The following is a 19152-nucleotide window of genomic DNA, read 5'->3' as shown; positions in this document are numbered from 1 at the left end:
GATTCTATGGAATTCTATAGTAAGTACTATAGTATTCTATGGTAAACTGTAGTCTTTTTTTCAGGTAGGGAGCTACTTGTTATCCCAACATGGGAATGCTGCCCTCCCAGCTGTTTCACATAGCTACAGTACAGAATGTGTGGTGTGTTGGGCCAACGATCCGGGTGGATGCCAGAGCTGACAACTGTGATACTGTGAGGTCAGCCCACTGTCTGTTGGATGGGATCTGTGCTGCCATGGTACACTTCTGCAGCGCAACACTATTTGAGAGTTTACTCCTTGTATTCTCTGATACATTTGAATAAGTGGCTCCCGAGTGGCACAGCGGTCTAAGGCACTGCATCTCAATGCTAGAGGCGTTACTACAGACCCTGGTTTGATCTCGGCCTGTATCACAACCGGCTGTGATTGGGAGTCCCATAAGGCGGCACACAATTGGCCCAGTGTCATCCGGGTTAGGTGAGGGTTTGGCCGGGGTAGGCCGTTCTTAACTGACTTGCCTAGTTAACCTTTCTGATCTCCCCATCCCGGATCCGGGATCGTGAATACAGACTCAAGCTCATTACCATAACGCAACGTTAACTATTCATGAAAATCGCAGATGAAATGAAATAAATATGCTAGCTCTCAAGCTTAGCCTTTTGTTAACAACACTGTCATCTCAGATTTTCAAAATATGCTTCTCAACCATTGCAAAACAAGCATTTGTGTAACAGTATTGATGGCTAACGTAGCATTTAGCATTAGCATTCAGCTGGCAACATTTACACAAAAAAACAGAAAAGCATTCAAATAAAATCATTTACCTTTGAAGAACTTCAGATGTTTTCAATGAGGAGACTCTCAGATAGCAAATGTTCAGTTTTTCCTGAAAGATTATTTGTTTAGGGCAAATCGCTCCGTTTTCTGCGTCACGTTTAGCTATGAAAAAACCCCTGTATCCAGGATTGTGTAAATCTATCAGCAAGCTCATTAGCATAACACAACGTTAACTATTCATGAAAATCGCAAATGAAATGAAATAAATATGCCATCTCTCAAGCTTAGCCTTTTGTAAACAATACTGTCATCTCAGATTTTCAAAATATGCTTCTCAACCATAGGAAAACAATCATTTGTGTAAAAGTAGCTAGCTAGCGTAGCATTTAGCGTTAGCATTTAGCGTTAGCATTAGCGTTAGCATCCAGCACGCAACATTTCAACAAAAACATAAAAGCCTTCAAATAAAATCATTTACCTTTGAAGAACTTCAGATGTTTTCAATGAGGAGACTCTCAGTTAGATAGCAGATGCTCAGTTTTTCCAAAAAGATTCTTTGTGTATTAGAAATAGCTCCGTTTTGTACATCACATTTGGCTACCAAAAAAAAACGAAAATTCAGTCCTCAAAACGCAAACTTTTTTCCAAATTAACTCTATAATATCGACTGAAAACATGGCAAACGTTGTTTAGAATCAATCCTCAAGGTGTTTTTTCACATATCTCTTCGATGATATATCGTTCGTGGAAGTGTGCTTTCTCTCCTGAATCCCAGGAGAAAATGCCCGCACCTGAAGATTACGCACAAATTTAGACAAAGGACACCGGGCGGACCCCTGGAAAATGTAGTCTCTTATGGCCAATCTTCCAATGATATGCCTACAAATACGTCACAATGCTGCCGACATCTTGGGGAAACGGCAGAAGGTCTAAGCTTATTCCTGTCGCATTCACAGCCATATAAGGAGACATTAGAAAACAGAGCTTCAGAAATTCTGCTCATTTCCTGTTTGACTTATCATCTTGGTTTCACCTGTAGAATGAGTTCTGGGGCACTTACAGACAAAATCTTTGCAGATTCTGAAACTTCAGAGTGTTTTCTTTCGAAAACTGTCAAGAATATGCATAGTCGAGCATCTTTTCATGACAAAATATCGCGCTTAAAACGGGAACGTTTTTTATCCAAAAATGAAATAGCGCCCCTAGAGATGGAACTGGTTTTAAATAAAGGTTAAATATAAAGTGTTTTTGAAAGTGGAGTTTAAGATCCAAAATGGCTGTGTGTAGCTGGTTGAGTGGTCTGTAGGCCCGAACCTTCCTCTGAATCAGTGAAGCCTTTGTGATCAACCACAGTGTACAGTACCTTGTCGAGGGCCTGACAGAAGTTGGTCACAAATACACTGTGGGTGTTTGTGAATGTTTGTGTTTGTGTGTGTGTGTGCTCGCATGTGTCATTGTGTGTGTGTGTGTGTTCTGAATATGTTGTTGTGGTCTCCTTGGGGATGTTGTTTTTATGATCACATGCCTAGGTTTGCACAGGCACGATCCCATCAGTGGAGATTGCCTTTCCATACCACACAGCACCCCTTTATGCATCTAGGATATGTGTGATTGTGTGTGTGTGCGGCTCTGCTTAACCGTATTTCTGGTGCTAGATTAATATTTTCTCCATTTTTTTCCCTTCCCCTCGTTTTCTTTTTTTCTCTCTCGTTCGCCCATTCCTCTCTCTCTGCCTGGGCCATGTGACTGGTAAATCCTCCTTGAGCTGCTCGCCCGGTGGCCTGACTGGGATTATGATGTTCTGATATATTGAAAATAGATTTGCTGCCTGATTATGTGATGAACATGTTGAGCTTTAGAAAAGAGCCCAACGGGGAGATGGGGAAATGACTATCTCCCAGCCTCAGAAGACAGAAGGAGCAGGGATTCCCAAAGGATCCATACTGTCCCGGTAGGAGCATAAAACGTTTGAAACCTTGACTGTGGATATACACGCATGCAATTGTCCTTTCCTAAATTCATGCACCTATATTTCAGTGGGGAACCCTGGGCAGAGTAATGTGAAGAGGAGGGACAGTTCAAATAGAGGGAGACCAGTGCTTAGTCAGACAGTCGCCCCTGGATATAGCTATGTAATTAATGCATAGTCCATCTTATTTGGTTAAATCTGAAATTAAAATGGTTTGCCTGAATGTTAAACATCTGGATAGTGGAAAAATTCACAGTATTTGGTGAGTTATCGTACGTCGTCATCGTCTGTACACGTCACAGTGTAAAGAAAAAACAGATGGACTCCAAAACAAGTGCAGGGTGTTTTAACTGTGAATGAAAAAATACATCATGAGATACATCTTGTCCAGGATTGCAAAATTCTGGTAACTTTCAGAATTCATAGGTTTTTCAGAAATACCAGTTGGAAGATTCCCGGAATCAGGAGGGAATTTTACAGAATTGTGCAATCCTAATCATGTACAGTATGTCCATCTTTTTGTCTTTTCTCTTGGGCTCTCTCTCCTTCTTTCTCCCGGTTCCATGCCACTGAATTCAATTCAAATGTTTCTATGCCATGACAAGACAAATCTTCAACTGCCAAAGCAGTGAAATAAAATGAACCCACACTCCTCCTTTGTCCTCTCTTTCCCTTTGTCTCCCTCCTCCTTCACCTATCCCTGCACATGTGTTTCTGTCTCTCTGCCCCCTGCTTGTCTCCCTATGCCAGACTCGAACAGGTGCCTGTTTCTCCGCCAGAGGCTTGAGTGTTGTTTTGTGTTTCTAGGAAGAGAACACTTGCCATGTGAACTCCCACCCCTTCCATAACTACCCCTCCTTCCCCTCTTTCCTCCCGAGCCCTGTTGCTACAAATGGCCATTGTTATCATGTGCCCCAAATGTCACAACTGACAGAGAAGTCTCTCTCTCTCTCTCGCGCGGGATTCACCTCCCTCTCACGTCTACAGCTGCTTCTCTGCTCTGACATGAGGGTTATCTCAGCATTATCCCAGTGTTAGAGCCACGCAGCAAACCAATTGACCAACCCTCCCTCCCCCACCTGATTTCTCTCTCTGCTCCCTCTCTCTGTCAGCGTCCCTGTGGCTTGAAGGTGGCTCCTGCCTCTCTCTCTCTGTCGCACGCTCCTGCTGTCTCCGTTTCTGCTGCTGCTCTCTCTCTAGCTTGCTCTCCCTCACTCACTCTCTGCCTTCCTCCCTCTTGCTCACCCTCACTCTCTCGATTTCTCGTTTCCACTCCACTGCCGAGCTCTGGAAATCATTGAGACACATTTTTCTGGTTGCCGCTTACACAAAGACAGGATTACGGCTTGATTCACTGGCTTCGGCTCTCCACATCCAGGCAAGTGGCAGCACTCCTTATTTCTCCTTCTCCTCTCAGTCTCCTTCGTTGTTGCCATCTATCATCTGTTTGGTGAAGCCTGTGATGTATGCAGAGAAGCAAGGAAGGAGATGCATGGCAGAATGTTATTATGGTTGATTGTGTGTATATATAGGTTAAGGGATTCGGGGTTGGAGGTTGGGGGTGGGGATGAGGTGAAGGAAGGGGAGGGCAAGGCAGGCACACTGGGCCAGGCACTTCCAACCCAGAGGGACAGATGGCCAGTAGCCATGGAGCTTTTTTCCTCTTTCGTTTTTTAATTCACCCCGCTGGCTTTGTGTAAGGGCCCAATAGTACACAGACCTTCTTTTCAAGGAGCCAGAGACTGCTGCACTCTGTAGCTAAAAGAGAGGGAGGGCTGGGGGAGGTGTGTTTGATTGTAAAAAGGGAAGAATATAGAGATAGGGGGGTTGCTGTGGAGGCAGAGGGTCAGTGCTATCCGGAATCCTTGGGACGTTCCTACCCTAAACTCCAACCCTTACCTTAACCCCTACCCTTAACCCTTACCTTAACCATTTTTTATTTAAACTTCAATGGGGTAAGGACGTTCCAAGGATCCCTTTTAGCAGGTACCTTTTGAGTAGAGGTAGATAAGAGAGGAGAGGGGGGTCACCAGCCCCAGAATGCATGGAGGTCAGTTCCAGATGCTGCGGGGACAAAGGGCTTTTCTGGGGGAACGGCAGGGGGAAGCGTGGCACTCGCCATTGTGTATGTGTCGCTGCACTGAAGGATGCTGCCGGAGAGCCTCATGCTAATTATGGCCATTCAGCCCTGTAACGGATGGCTGGGCCCCAGCTTCTGTTAGCCTGATTTTCACAGTCACTCGGTAAATATTTCCCCCATGTAGCCACAGACTAACGCATGTGCTAACAATCATGGCATTTGGTGCGAGAATTATAATGTTGAAGCAATAGCTTTAAGGAAACGGGGCAAATATGTGTTTGTTCATAGTAATGGCGCGATGACAGGTGCTGAGTTGTGTGTGTGTGCACACAACATGTTTGTCATGTATGTGTAATGTATGTGTTTTGAAGCTGTATTCAACCCTAAATATGTGAACGAACACACACACACACACACACACACACTCTACACACACTATACACAATAACAATGATGTCATTGACAGGACAAATGGACCAAACAACCTCATTGTGGTTTTAGTGTCAGTGTGATTGGTAACCCCACAGTAAGAGTGGGTAGTAGAGTGCACTGGGGTTGGCAGCCATTGTTTTCACTATGGTACACTTTATACCAATGTGCAATTCCTCCAAAACAACCACAGATATGTATCTCTTTACCTTTGTATTGTATGCTTCTGCTAATGTAGTGGTCATTTTTCTACAAGGTGATTTTGCACCTAGCGATTGGATGGTTTTAAGATATTCCATTGGTTTTGTTTTGAGTTACTATAGAGTCTACACCTATGACCACAATGGTCTGTGTAAAGTCATACATCATCATAATAGTGAACCATTCATTCTGATACCAGATACTGTTTTTTAAGACAAAAATGCAGTTTGGTGCTCTATTCTATCAAGCCACACCCTACTAGAATCTGAAGTCAAATGTCTACTGTTTGCTGATGATATGGTGCTTCTTTCCTCAACCAAGGAGGGCATACAGCAGCACTAAGGCCCTGGCAGTATTATTTTTTTTAAAAATGGTGTTCCACAAATGCAAATTCTATCTAGACACTGATTCCCTAGAGCACACAAAAAAACTCTACATACCTCTGCCTAAGCATCAGCACCACAGGTAATATCCACAAAGCTGTGAACGATCTGAGAGACAAGGCAAGAAGAGCCTTCTATGCCATCAAAAGGAACAATTTAGACCTTAGGATCTGGCTAAAAATACTTGAATCAGTTATAGAACCCATTGCCCTTTATTGTCGTGTGGTCTGGGGTCTGCTCACCAACCACAAATTCACAAAATGGAACAAACACCAAATTTAGACTCTGCATGCAGAATTCTGCAAAAATATCCTCTGTGTACAACGTAAAACATCCAATAATGCATGCAGAGAAGAATTAGGCCGATACCAAATAATGATCAAAATCCAGAAAAGAGCCGTTAAATTCTACAACCACCTAAAAAGAAACAATTCCCAAACCTTCCATAACGAAGCCATCACCTACAGAGAAATTAACCTGGAGAAGAGCCCCCTAAGCAAGCTGGTCCTGGGGCTCTATTCACAAACACAAACAGACCCCACAGAGCCCCAGGACAGCAACACAATTAGACCCAACCAAATCACGAGAAAACAAAAAGAAAATTGCTTAACATATTGGAAAGAATTTGCAAAAAAACTGAACAAACTAGAATGCTATTTGGCCCTTAACAGAGAGTACGCAGTTGCAGAATAATTTACCACTGTGACTGACCCAAATTTAGGGAAATCTTTGACTATGTACGGACTCAGTGAGCATAGCCTTGCTATTGAGAAAGGCTACCGAAGGCAGACCTGGCTCTCAAGAGAAGACCGGCTATGTGCACACTGCCCACATCCTAACCTCCGTCCAAATGTATGACCATATTAGAGACACATATTTCCCTCAGATTACACAAACCCACAAAGAATTCGAAAACAAATCCAATTTTGATAAACTCCCATATCTGTTGGGTGAAATACCACACTGTGCCATCACAGCAGCAAGATTGGTGACCTGTTGCCACAAGAAAAGGGCAACCAGTGAAGAATAAACACCATTCCATTGTAAATACAACCTATACTTTTTGTACTTTAACTATTTGCACATCATTACAACACTGTAAATAGTTGTACGACATTTGAAATGTTTTGAGAGAGAGAGAGAGAGAGACCAATCTCTCTGAGCTATTAATAGAGCAGGAAAGCATCATGACATTCTTCCAATGACTCTAGTGATATGGAATTAATGGTGGACGATGGACTTTAATTATGTTACTATCATGTTTTGAGGACAGGCAGAGTTCAACTATTCATGACGAAGAAAGATTCACTGCTTCTGTCAGATTTCCTAGAGTTATTTGACTCCCTTGTGTGTGATCTTGTGTTTGTGTGACTACTGTACTGTATGTGGGTGTCTGTGTAAACCACATTTGTTCTCATACATATATTGTGTGAGTGTGCACGTGTGTTTGTCTGTGTGTGCGTACGTGTGTGTTGCTCTTTGTGAGTTAGGCCAGCTAACTCCAGGCAGAGCGTGTGATAGGCTACAGGAAGTGTTCCTGTGGCCATCTATAATTTCTCACAAAACAATCAGAGGATCACAGGGCGAGAAATGATTCATCCTAAAAGACTAAAAATAGCAGCAGCTCCTTCCTTCCCACGGCTTTGGGATGTCTCACACTTTGTTGTATTCGTCTGACTGATATCCTATTCTGATTCACTCAACTTCACTATTACAGAGACACATATTGCTGTGGATGTCATTTTTTGTTCATCCAGTATGGGTATCTTTTGCGAAGCAGGTTAGATATACAGTAGTAACATGTTGAGAAATGTCACCTTACCATGAAAACATCTTCCATGAAAGTGCAATTCCACGTAACAGAATTAAGCTTTGACTCAGATTTGACATTTTACAATGTATTCTAAACAAAAAACATTGATTTCAAAGTTTAACAAACCATGCAACTACAGTATATGCACAACGATTACTTTGAACAATTTACACAGAACATTTCACAAAAACACATTTACTGGAAGAATTGTGCAGTTGCAAGTTTTGGTAACAAAATGATGGTTCAAATTAAGATTCAAAGATGTCTGCAGAACGAATGGGTTGTCTAATGCGGAGTCAGGGAGCAGGTGCAGTTAGTGAGATAAATAATAACGAACATGGAGCGATACTAAACAAGAGATACATCTTACATAGAATCATAAAAAATACTACCTGGTGACTGATAACAAAAGAGTGCTATATAAAGTGTAAGTAATCAAGGGTGTAAGGAAGTCTAGCTGTGACTGATGATGAGACACAGATGTGCGTAATGATGGTTGCCAGGTGTGCGCAGGTGTGCATGAAGATGGGTTGCCAGGACCGGTGGTTAGTAGACAGGTGACATCGAGCGCTGGAGTGGACGTGACAGTACCCCCACCACCCAACTCGTGGCTCCTGCCGCAGGACGACACCGGCCAGAAGGACTGCCCCGAGAGCCAGGAGCGGGCTGGTCCGGACGACAAAGGTGGAAATCTCGGATGATGTTGGGATCTGAAATGTTGTCCGCCGGAACCCAACACTGCTGCTCTGGACTGTATCTCTCCCAGTCCACCAGGTACTGGAGCTGACCCCCACAACGTTGGGAGTCAATGACTGATCTGACGGCACAGGCGGGGCTCCCCTCGATGTCCATGGGAAGCGGAGGGGTGTCGTGGGGGACGGCATCAGCCAGGGACCAGGAACCACCGGACTGAGGCGGGAAACATGAAGAGATCTGGTAGTGGGGAGTTGCAATCTGTAAGTTACCTCGTTGACCCTACGAAGGACCTTGAACGGCCCCACAAACCGTGGACTCAGCTTCTTACAGGGCAGGCATAGCGGGAGGTTCCTGGTGGAGAGCCAGACGTGATCACCAGTATGGAACACGGGAGCCTCACTGCGGTGACAATCTTCCTGCACTTTCTGACAGTGGACGGCATGCTGGACTCTCACGTGGGCATCGTTCCATACCTCTTCTAAGCACCTAAACCATCTCTTGTTTTTTCGTCCATCACAGGAACTTCGGTCTGGCTCGGAGTCCACGGAGCCAGGTCTGGCTGATAACCCAGAACACACTGGAAGGGAGTTAGCCCGGTGGAGGAGTGTCTCAATGAATTCTGGGCGTATTGTGAATAGAATGCCGCCGGAGAAGATGGCTGGCGTTTTATAGGCTCCTAACCAATTGTGCTATTTTGTGTGTTTTTTCACCTTGTTTTTTAAACTTATTTTAGACATAATGTTTCTGCCACTGTCTCTTATGACTGAAAAGAGCTTCTGGATATCAGAACAGCGATTACTCACCTCGAACTGGACGAAGATTTTTTCTTTGAGTCGCACGCATAGGATTTAATCCAAAGGGGACGCAGGTCAGGGTGCCTTGTGAGAATTTGTCGGTGAGTGGGTAACCCGCCTCTACCATCTGTCCTGTTGGCCAACGTACAATCATTGGAGAATAATCTGGATGAGCGCCGTTGAAGACTATCCTACCAATGGGACATTTAAAAACTGTAATATCTTATGTTTCACTGAGTCGTGGCTGAACCACGACATGGATAATATACAGTTGGCTGTTTTTTTCCATGCATTTCCAAGCTGTAGACGACACTATTTGCCAAGAGAGTTTTCATCAATATTTTTTTGTAGCTGTCTATTTACCACCACAAACAGATGCTGGCACTAAGACCACACTCGACGAGCTGTATAAAACCATAAGCAAACAAAGTGCTCATCCAGAGGCATCGCTCCTTTTGGCCGGGGACTTTAATACAAGGAAACTTAAATCCTTTTTACCTAAACTAAAGCAGGAATTACCAGTGACTCGCTTTATACAGAAGTGGTCAGATGACACAGATGCTAAGCCACAGGACTGTTTTGCTAGCACAGACTGGAATATGTTCCGGGACTCATCTGATGGCATTGAGGAGTTTACTACATCAGTCACGGGCTTCATCAATAAGCGCATCGATCACATTGTCCCCACATTGACCGTACATGCATACATACATACCCCAACCAGAAGCCATGCATCATCCGCACTGAGCTAAAGGGTAGAGCTGCCACTTTCAAAGAGCGGTAATCTAACATGGACCTATATAAGAAATCCCACTACGCCCTCAGACTGACCATCAAATAGGAAAAGCATATATACAGGACTAAGATTAAATCCTAGTACACCGGCTCAGATGCTCGTTGGATGTGGCAGGTCTTGCAAACTATTACAGACTACAAAGGGAAGCCCAGCCACAAGCTGCCCAGTGACACAAGCTTACCAGATGAGCTAAATTACTTTGAGTTAAGCATGAGAGCAACAGCAGGTCCGGACGACTGTGTGATCATGTTCGCCTTAGTCGATGTGAGCAAGACCTTCAAACAAGTCAACATTCACAAGGCTGCCGGGCCAGACAGATTACCGTGACGTGTACTCCGAGCATGCGCTGACAAACTGTCTTCACTAACATTTTCAACCTGCCCATGGCCGAGTCTGTAATACCTACATGGTTCAAGAAGACCTCCATAGTCCCTGTGCCCAATAACACCAAGTTAACCTGTCTAATTGACTACCGACCCGAAGCACTCACGTCTGTAGCCATGAAGTGTAAGTCATGGCTCACATTAACATTCCAGAAAACCTAGACCCCACTCCAATTTGTATACCGCCCCAACAGATGATGCAATCACTATTGTGCTCAACGCTGCCATTTCCCACCTGGACAATTTAACATTTTATTTAACAAGGCAAGTCAGTTAAGAACAAATTCTTATTTACAATGACGGCCTACTGGGGAACACTGGGTTACCTGCGTTGTTCAGGGGCAGAACAACAGATTTCTACCTTGGCAGCTCAGGGATTCGATCTAGCAACCTTTCAGTTACTGGTCCAATGCATTAACCACTAGGCTACCTGCCGCCCCAAAAGGAACACCTATGTGAGAATGCTGTTTACTGACTACAGCTCAGCGGTCAACCCCATAGTGCCCTCAAAGCTTCTCACTAAGCTAAGGACCCTGGGACTAAACATCTCCCTCTGCAACTGGATCCTGGACTTCCTGACGGGCCACCGACAGGTGTTAAGGTTAGGCAACAACACATCTTCCACTCTGATCCTCAACACAGGTGCCCCTTAGGGGTGCGTGCTTAGTCCCCTCCTGTCCTCCCTGTTCACCCATGTCTCCATGGCCAAGCACAACTCCAACACCATCATTAAGTTTGCCGATGACACAGCAGTGGTAGGCCTGATCAATGACAATGATGAGACAGTCTATAGGGAGGAAGTCAAAGACCTGGAGGTGTGGTGCATGGAAACAACCTCTCCCTCAACGTGATCAAGACAAAGGAGATGATTGTGGACCATCAGAAATGACGATGCTGTAGTGGAGCAGGTTGAGAGTTTCAAGTTCCTTGGTGTCCAACTATCATGGTCCAAACACACCAAGGCAGTCATGAAGAGGGCATGACAATGCCTATTCCTCCTCAGGAGACTGAAAAGATTTGGCATGTGTCCTCAGATCCTCAAAAAGTTCTACAGCTGCACCATCGAGAGCATCCTGACTGGTTGCAACACGGCCTGGTATATGCAATCCAGGACCTCTATACCAGGCGTTGTCAGAGGAAGGCCCTAGAAATTGCCAAAGACTCCAGCTACCCTTAGTCATAGACAGTTCTCTCTGCTAACGCATGGCAAGCAGTAACGGAGAGCCTTGTCTAGGTCCAAAAGGCTTCTTAACAGCTTCTACCCCCAAGCCATAAGACTGCTGAACAGCTAATCAAATGGCTACCCAGACTATTTGCATTGATTCCGCCCCAATTTTTTTACGCTGCTGTTACTCACTGTTTGTTATTTATTATCTATGCATAGTCCCTATACCCCTACCTCAATTACCTCAACTAACCTGTACCCCGCACATTGACTCAGTACCGGTACCCCCAGTATATAGCCTCGTTATTGTTATTTTATTGTTCCCCTTTAATTGTTCCCCTTTAATTTTTTACTTTAGTTTATTTAGTAAATATTTTTCTTCACTCTTATTTTTCTTAAAACTGTATTGTTGGATAAGGGCATGTAAGAAAGCATTTCATGGTAAGCTCTACCTGTTGTATTCAGTGCATGTGACAAATAACATTTGATGGAATTGGGCCCACTCCTCCTGCAGGTCCTGGCAGTGGCTCCTCAGAAACCTCTCCATCTCCTGGTTCATCCTTTCCACCTTCCCGTTAGACTGATGCCGGTACCCAGAAGTGAGGCTGACCATGACCCCCAGCTTCTCCATGAAAGTCTTCCATACACGTGATGTGAATTCTGGGCCACGATCAGAGACGATATCCTCCAGAAGGCCATAGTGCCGGTATTCCTGCTGGAACAGTGCAGGACGATCAGTGACAAAGTCAATGGACAGATGAGACCAGGGATGCTGAGGCACGGGAAAGGGAAGGAGTTCCCCCGCTGGAGCATTGCGGGGGGATTTGGATTGGGCACATATGGAACAGGAGTTTACATAACGAGTTACGTCCTTGCGCCAAGGTGGGCTTTCCAGTGATGGACTGAATGGTTCCGGTGATACCTGGATGTCCAGCGACAAAAGCTGTGTGCAACCAGGTCAATAGCAGATCACTTATCCCTGTGGGAATGTAGGTGAGCTCAGGAGGACAGGTGGCAGGTGTGGGTTCCCTCCCCGAGGCCAGGCGAATGTCCACATCTACTTCCCAGAACACAGAGGCTATGACTCGAGAGGGAGTGATTATGGGTGGACTCAAGACAGGATCCTCTCCCGAATCATAGAGATGGGTCAGGGCATCGTCTTTGAAGTTTTTTTTTTACCTGGGCGATGTGTCAGGATGAAATCCAATCTGGTGGAGAAAAGGGCCCACCTGGCTTGGTGCGGGTTCAGTCGCCTCGCTGTCCGTATGTACTCCAGGTTCTGATGGTTGGTGAGGATGAGAAATGGGTCCTGGGGGCCCTCCAGCCAGTGTCTCCACTCCTCTAATGTCAACTTCACCACCAGGAGCTCCCGATCGCCAACATCATAGTTCCTCTCTACAGGAGACAGCTTTTTTGAGTAATAAGCATACAATTTCTGTGGATTACCTAGACGATGGGACAGGACAGCCACCACACCTACTTCTGAAGCGTCCACCTCCACCACAAAGGGCAGCATAAGATCTGGTGTTCAAGCAACATGATGGAGGTGAAATAACCCTTCAGTAGGCGGAAGGCTTCGTCAGCTGGAGAATTCCATCTGAACTTCAGGAAACCACCCTTCAGGAGAAAAGTGAGAGGAGAGGCGATCGAGGTAAAGAACCCTACTAATTCCATGACTGGTCTATCGACGTCACCGCATGAAGAGGCAAAAACAGACTTACCCCCATCGCGACGTCCCCCCCCCCAAAGGCTAACTTTCTATCCCCTGCTATCTGCTTGCTTGCTAACCCGGTCTGCTAACTGCTAAACTGCCAGGCCCTGGTCTGCTAACTGCTAGCTTGCCTGCCCGGTCTGCTAACTGCTAGCCCTTGCTAACTGCTTGCTTGCTAACCCGGTCTGCTAACTGCTAGCTTGCCCTGGTCTACTAACTGCTAGCCCATGCTAACTGCTTGCTTGCTAACCCGGCCTGCTAACTGCTAGCATGCCCTGGTCTACTAGCTGCTAGCTTGTTTAGCTTGTTAGCCTGCTAACTGTCTGAATCGCTGTGTCCCCAGCCAGCCCAACCACTCACTGGACCCATATTTTCACTTGGCTACGCATGCCTCTCTCTAATATCAATATGCCTTGTCCATTACTGTCCTGGTTACTGTCTTATTTCACTGTAGAGCCTCTAGCCCTGCTCAATATGCCTTAACCAACCATGTTGTTCCACCTCCTACATATGCGATGACATCACCTGTTTTAAACATCTCTAGAGACTATATCTCTCCCTTCATTACTCAATGCCGAATGTACTCATATCCTACCTTACCTTTGTCTGTACACTATGCCTTGAATCTATGCTATCGTGCCCAGAAACCTGCTCCTTTTACTCTCTGTTCTGAACGTGCTAGACGGCCAGTTCGTATAGTCTTTAGCCATACCCTTATCCTACTTCTCCTCTGTTCCTCTGGTGATGTTGAGGATAATCCAGGTCCTGCAGTGCCTAGCTCCACTCCCACCCCCCAGGTGCTCTCATGTGTTGACTTCTGTAAACGTAAAAGCCTTGGTTTCATGCATGTTAACATTAGAAGCCTACTCCCTAAATTTGTTTTACTCACTGTTTTTGCACACTCTGCCAACCCAGATGTCTTAGCCGTGTCTGAATCCTGGCTTAGGAAAACAGTATTATTATTATATACTGTATTATTGACTGTATGTTTTATTTATTCCATGTGTAACTCTGTGTTGTTGTATGTGTCGATAATTGCTACGCTTTATCTTGGCCAGGTCGCAGTTGCAAATGAGAACTTGTTCTCAACTAGCCTACCTGGTTAAATAAAGGTGAAATAAAAAATAAAGGTTCACAGTGTGATTTTCATCCTCGGCCATGAGATGGTGGGGTTATGACATTGAAGCCATGGGAGGCCATGGATGATGTTGTATACAGGTGCACTGATGATGAGGAAGGGAAGGCTTTCTTGATGTATGGAGTCCACGGTGAGGGTGAGTGGTGCTGTGATGTGTGTGATTGTCCCGGATCCCAGTGGTTGACTATCCAGTGCTTGAACTGGACAAGGAGAGTAGAGGTGGTGAGGGCCTGGTCAATAAAATTCCCTGCAGCACCGTTGTCCACTAGAGCTGTAGAAACAAAACATGAAGGACAGCCAGCCAGTGAAATCATTACGAAGAAAGGTTTGGTGGAATGGGATGATGATGTAATACTCACAACCTAACTCAAGTGGCTCTCCCTCTGCTCCCATTGAACCCCGGTTAGAACGTGGGGGACACAGTTGAAGCTAGTGCCCCCTCCTCAATAAGGACAGAGCCCCACGACGGCTTCGCTCAGACGCGGAGAGATGTGTGGCCCTCACCTCCATGGGTTCAGGCTCTGACAACAGATTAGGGAGAAAGGCGATGGGGATACCAACACTCCCGAAGACGAATATCCAGACGAATGGCCATCAATGAGGGCGTCCAAGGGTAGGTTTCCGTCTTGGTACGTCAACTCCACCTGGACCTCTTCGCACAATCGTCTTCTGAATAGGCTCTGGAGCGCCGGCTCATTCCATCCGATGGATGCTGCCACTGTCTGAAAGGTTAGTGCATAGTCCGCCGTGGTCTGGCCATCCTGCCATAGTTGGAGTAGGTGCTCACCCCCATCTCTGTCCTCTGGTGGATGGTCAAAGACCCCCCTGAGCCATGGTCCTCTCATAGGAACCCAGCTCTTCCTCTCCTCTCTCCCTGACAGCCGTGGTCCACTCCAAAGCCCGTCCAGTCAGCAGAGAAATAACCGTGGCAAACTCGGACCTCTCGGGGGTGGGGACTCTATTCTGATGAGTGAAATAAATGGTGCACTGGAGTAGGATGCCACAGCATTTCAATGGAGTCCCGTCATATTTGTCCGGTAGGGACAATCGGGCGTCACTGAGCAGGACGGACTGCTGTATGGGGTACTGGCTTGCTGGGTCAACTTGCGGTAGAGAATCCTTTGCTATTTGGAGATCATGCCCCTTGAGTAATGTTGACTAATTGAAGAACACGGAGGACCTCATCCATAACCGTCCCCAAATGAGACAGCTTGTCATGGTGTTACTAGTTCTCCGACCATCTAGTAGATGTCTTAGTTAACTGCTGCTCCCATTTGTTGAGGTAGTATTCTGTAACATAGACGCAGGGAGTCAGGAAGTAGGTGCAGTTAGTGAGTTTTATAATAATGAACATGGAGCAATACAAAACAAGAGAAGTTTCTGACAAATAAAAATAAAAAATACAATCTAATGGCTGATAACAAGAGTGCTATACAAAGGGTAAGTAATCAAGGGAGTAATGAAGTCCAGGTGTGCATAAAGATGGTTTGCCAGAACCGGTGATTTGTAGACCTGTGACGTTGCGTGCGGGAGTGGAAGTGACAGTGTCAGCTATGACATGACACCTTGAGTTTGAAATAAATTATTTTGGTTATTCAACTACAGTAGGGGAAGTGGATTTGTATCCGTTAACAGAGTTACGGTAGCAGAATTACATCATGGGTCCCTAATCTGTTCTATACAGAAATGCATCATTTTGGAAATGAATATAATTCTCTTCATGGTGATTTATCTTGAATAGATAAACACAAGTATTATTCTACACACTGGCTATAATTGTAATGAGCTCCGCCCCCAAATAAGACCACATTTGGTTGGTCCAGACAACACCAAATCTAAAACAATTATAGACATCTATGTTTCAGAAGTTTGGACATCACAGCACAGCAGAGTAAAGTAGAGTTCAGTACAGTACAGTAAAGTAGATATGTACTCTACTCTAGTGTGCTGTACTGTACTGAATTCTACTCAACTCAATTCTACTTTTCTTTTCTTTAATTCACTGGTCTGTCTTTATCTTGTGAAACATAGACATCCCGAGTGGTGCAGCAGTCTAAGGCACTGCATCTCAGTGCTAGAGGTGTCACTACAGTCCCTGGTTTGATTCCAGGCTGTATGACATCCTGCCGTGATTGGGAACCCCATAGGGTGGCGCACAATTGGCCCAGCGTCGTCCAGGTTAGGGGTAGGTCGTCATTGTAAATACGAATTTGTTCTTAACTGATTTGCCAAGTTAAATAAATAAAAATGTAATATGATTTGTTCAGATTTGGTCCGGCCAGGGCGGACTAACCAAATTTCAACTACTTATGGACGGCAGGTGCTTAGTGGGTGAGAATGCTTGTTACAGTAAATTGATAGAGGGTAGGTGTCAAGGAGAGTGAGAGGGAGGGATTGTCCAGATGGTTTTCACAGTTGGTCTTTGATCACCAGACAACAGAAAAATTGAAAAAAAAACTGCCAGTGGAAGGGAGAACAGTAGCAGGTGACCCATCTGGGGTTTGTGATTACTATGATTTCCCATTATAGCCAATTCGATTGCAGTAATTTCCTTATTGATTTGGTAATAGAAGGCGTTTTAATTCACTTATTAATTCATAAACAAACTTGATATCATTAGAAACACTAATAAATTGGTAGAGCTACCTTTACTTGTTACTTCTGCGAACTTCTATTTTCCATGTGAGAGAGAGATGTGAAAATATCTTAAAATATATAGGGGTTGATAGGTTCAGAAACAGCAGGGGTTCAAACTGTAGAACCCAGTTCCTACATTTGAATAAAACAAATATTTTATCAAACAAAACTATGCTACATTTTATCTCTGGGACCCTCAGGATGACAACTCAGAGCAAGATTACTGAATGTAAGTACATTATTTACCTTAAGAGGTGAATGCATCAAACCAGTTGCCGTGATCTCTCCTCAAACAATACCATGTTATTTTTTCACTGTAATAGTTACTGTAAATTGGACAGTGCCATTAGATTAACAAGAATTGAGGCTTTCTGCACATATAAGACATGTCTATGTCCTGGGAAACGTTCTTGTTACTTATAATGTCATGCTAATCACATTAGCACACGTTAGCTCAACCATCCTGGTGAAGCGACACCGATCCCATAGAGACCCCTTTTCCATCAGTTTGAACAAAAATCTAAACCTTTGCTTATTCCACATTTTTAGGGTGGAAAATGTTTGGAAAACATGTATATATTTCTTAATTTTAAAAAAATAGAGACTCTTAGCTTTCATTTGACACTCAATTATTATACTATTTGACATGCTCTTAATAAAATCAAATCAAAGTGTATTTGTCACATGCGCCAAATTCAACAGGCATGTGACCTTACAGACCTTACAGTGAAATGCATACTTACAGGCTCTAACCAGTAGTGCAAATAAAGGTTTTGCGAACAATAGTTAAGTAAGGAAATAAAAACAACAGTAAAAAAGACAGTGAAAAACAGTAGCGAGGCTATATACAGTAGCAAGGCTATAACAGTAGCGAGTTTACATACAGACACCAGTTAGTCATGCTGATTGAGGCAGTATGTACATGTAGATATGGTTAATGTGACTATGCATATATGATGAACAGAGAGAAGGAGTAGCGTAAAGAGGGGTAGGCGGGTAGTGGGTGGCGGGACACAATGCAGATAGCCCGGTTAGCCAATGTACTGGAGCACTGGTTGGTCGGGCCAATGGAGGTAGTATGTACATGAATGTATAGTTGAAGTGACTATGCATATATGATAAACTATGCATATATGATAAACAGAGAGTAGCAGCAGTGTAAAAGAGGGGTTGGGGGGTGCACACAATGCAAATAGTCCGGGTAGCCATTTGATTACCTGTTCAGGGGTCCTATGGTTTGGGGGTAAAAACTGTTGAGAAGCCTTTTTGTCCTAGACTTGGCACTATGGTACCGCTTGCCATGCGGTAGTAGAGCGAACAGTCTATGATTGGGGTGGCTGGGGTCTTTGACAATTTTTAGGGCCTTCCTCTGACACCGCCTGGTGTAGAGGTCCTGTATGGCAGGCAGCTTATCCCCAGTGTAGTGCCTTGCGGTCGGAGGCCGAGCAATTTCCATACCAGGCAGTAATGCAATAATCGATGTTGCAGCTGTAGAACCTTTTGAGGATCTCAGGACTCATGCCAAATCTTTTCAGTTTCCTGAGGGGGAATATGCTTTGTGTTTGGGCCATTCTAGTTTGTTGGTGATGTGGACACCAAGGATCTCGAAGCTCTCAACCTGCTCCACTACATCCCCGTCGATGAGAATGGGGGGGCAACTCGGTCCTCTTTTCCTGTAATCCACATTCATCTCCTTAGTTTTGGTTACGTTGAGGGACAGGTTGTTATTCTGGCACCACCCGTTCAGGTCTCTGACCTCCTCCCTATAGGCTGTCTCGTCATTGTCGGTGATCAGGCCTACCACTGTTGTGTCGTTAGCAAACTTAATGATGGTGTTGGAGTCGTGTCTGGCCATGCAGGCATTTGTGAACGGGGAGTACAGGAGAGGACAGAGCACACACGCTTGGAGGACTCCTGTGTTGAGGATCAGCGTGGCAGATGTGTTGCTACCTACCCTCACCACCTGGGGGGCATCCCATCAGGAAGTCCATGATCCAGTTGCAGAGGGAGGTGTTTAGTCCCAGGATCCTTAGCTTAGTGATGTGATATGGTGTTGAACGCTGAGCTGTAGTCAATGAACAGCATTCTCACATAAGTGTTCCTTTTGTCCAGGTGGGAAAGGGCAATGTGGAGTACAATAGAGATTGCATCATCTTTGGATATTTTTGGCCAGTATGCAAATTGGAGTGGGTCTAGGG

General features: G+C 44.9%; 2 protein-coding genes across 33 annotated transcripts in view; one reads left to right on the top strand and one right to left on the bottom strand.

Moving 5' to 3' along the window:
- LOC110531962 (renin) overlaps nt 1-1376 on the bottom strand; it is a 197052-nt gene extending 195676 nt beyond the window's left edge. Inside the window, exons 1-2 of the mRNA XM_021615508.3 lie at nt 1238-1376; nt 807-868 (exon numbers count right to left, since the gene is read on the bottom strand). The gene's annotated coding sequence lies outside the window, so the exon portion shown is untranslated. The remainder of the gene's footprint in view (nt 1-806; nt 869-1237) is intronic.
- The window catches only part of LOC110531155 (membrane-associated guanylate kinase, WW and PDZ domain-containing protein 1), a 314347-nt gene that overhangs the window by 154992 nt on the left and 140203 nt on the right, over nt 1-19152 (top strand). For 6 of the 32 annotated variants that reach the window (XM_090184148.1, XM_090184145.1, XM_090184141.1 and 3 more), the window contains exon 1: nt 3762-4106. The exons of 15 other annotated variants lie outside the window; for them this stretch is intronic. The gene's annotated coding sequence lies outside the window, so the exon portion shown is untranslated. Of the gene's footprint in view, nt 1-3648; nt 4107-19152 lie in introns of those variants that run through there. 11 more of the 32 variants (XM_090184160.1, XM_090184155.1, XM_090184157.1 and 8 more) reach the window with 5 other exon arrangements.

Source organism: Oncorhynchus mykiss, chromosome 9 (assembly GCF_057628025.1).
Source record: "Oncorhynchus mykiss isolate SJ-2025 chromosome 9, ASM5762802v1, whole genome shotgun sequence".
Taxonomy (NCBI): domain Eukaryota; kingdom Metazoa; phylum Chordata; class Actinopteri; order Salmoniformes; family Salmonidae; genus Oncorhynchus; species Oncorhynchus mykiss.
This window is presented reverse-complemented; position numbering and strand designations above follow the sequence as displayed.